This window comes from Etheostoma spectabile, chromosome 8 (genome assembly GCF_008692095.1).
Source record: "Etheostoma spectabile isolate EspeVRDwgs_2016 chromosome 8, UIUC_Espe_1.0, whole genome shotgun sequence".
Lineage (NCBI taxonomy): Eukaryota > Metazoa > Chordata > Actinopteri > Perciformes > Percidae > Etheostoma > Etheostoma spectabile.
In genome coordinates, this window is record NC_045740.1 from 18,869,582 (window position 1) to 18,871,501 (window position 1,920).

Sequence of the window (1,920 nt, forward strand, 5' to 3'; positions counted from 1 at the left end):
AGCAACAGGGCGACAGTGGCGAGGAAAAACTTCTTTGAGGAAGAAACCTGGGACAGACCCAGACCCAGACCCAGGCTCTTGGTAGGTGGTGTTTGACAGTGCTGGTTGGGGTTGAAATGAAGAGAGGCAATAACAGTCACAGTAGAAGATAATTGAACAGTGACAAAAAAAAAATTGAGACTAATCTTTGGATATTTTGCTGTAGATTCAACTGTGACATCAGTGAGAGATCTGAGGTTTGATCTGAATTCAGCCACTTTCAGAGACATTTCTATATGTTTGAATGTGTCCGACAGGCTGTTTTAGAGTAAGTGAGTCTGCAGCAGAACTGGCTGCGTTGGTGGCCGTGTTTGGGGGGGGGGGGCACCATCACTCGACCAGGAGGCTGGTTGCGTTTCTTAAAAAGGCTCCTCACTCCGACTCCCCCAGCCTTTTTTCCCACAACACAGAACCACACTGTTCCTCTGCCTCACTTCACTTGGCCCTCCTCGATCAAATGAAGGAAAAAAAAAAGAGAAAAGCTGGCACTTCATTAGCGAGCACAGACGGGCGAGTGGGATTGTCCCGTTCCCCGGGGAGCAGGGCGGAGCGCGCTCAGAGAAGAGCACCACTAATTAGACATGAGGGGGATAGCCACCGAGTGTTTAATTGCACCGCGGACTCAGCCCAAAGCGTTTATTCCTGTGCGCCACTTGTTAAGGTAACAGTCTTTTAAAGGCGAAGTGAGAAAAGTGAGGGAGTGAGTGCTGCTTGTTTTAAACCCTCTTCACCCCTCCACCCCTCCACCCCTCCATCCCTCCATCCTACGGGTGGTTGTACACTTGGATGTCGGTGGCGGCGAGCGTTGCCATGTGTTGCTGTGTAACCTGTGCGCAGGGGAGAAGGCGGCGAGACGTCCATCTGTCTCTGTTTCAGCCAGTGCTGTGTTTACTGACTGAAAACCGCACAGCTCTGCACCCAAAAACCTGTTGAAGAAGCTGAATACACTCATTTTTATGTATTTTTCTCGGGATAAGATACTGAGCGTTTGTGATGTTATTCTGTGTCATCGTTAGTTGCACAAATTGCCAGTGAAGAAAGGATCAAACCAGTGAATGTGTGTGCTCAGTAAATACAAATGCTAAAGTGTTCTTTCCTTCATTTTTTACTCCTTAGATTTATTTCCATCTTTGAAAATCAGTTTGCTGCACAGTAATAATCCATCAGTCCACAACGTGTGCTTTTGATGACAGTGTTGATATACTGGATTTGATATTCGGCTGCTAAAAATGTTGTGTTTATGACCCATGTTGTCAGGAAATCAACTCTAGAAAGCAATCATGGAATGACATTTTGAAATGTTGACGTGCATTTGGTTCTTACTTACATTACAAAAAGGTTTGGTAATGTTTGCAATATCCTAATAATAGTATTTAGTTTCCAGGAAACAAATTAAAACTACACATCAAAGAAATTAGTTGGAAATTACTGACTAATACAGTATATAACAAAAACATTTAAAAATGTTTCTTTCAACTGCAAACTGTAAAGCCTTTTAAGTATGGTTCCTACTCACAGCTGTATTACCATCGACAGATCATGTGAATTAGACATGAAAACGAAATTAAGAATGACGTCGGCCCATCGATTTAGTGCAAGCCGCTGTCATTTGCAACTACAGTTTAGAGTTTTAGAGACTCCCTCCTCTTAAAAATGGAACATGCAAATAGGTTCACCGAAAAGTTATTTAAAGTGCCCATATTATGAAAAAAAAAATCTGAATGTCCTCGACCTTCAGTTTCCGGGTGAGCTGTTGAAAATCTGCACGGCTTTTAGCCGAGACAAGGTGGCTAACTGTGGTATGCTAGCACTAGCATGCTAGCTCTTTCTCAATGGCACAACACTGCTACAACACCCACTAGTTGACCATAATCTCCAAAA

At 43.6% G+C, this 1,920-nt stretch overlaps 1 protein-coding gene across 1 annotated transcript in view; it reads left to right on the forward strand.

Annotated features, from left to right (window-relative positions):
* The window catches only part of cadps2 (Ca++-dependent secretion activator 2), a 294,438-nt gene that overhangs the window by 250,984 nt on the left and 41,534 nt on the right, over positions 1-1,920 (forward strand).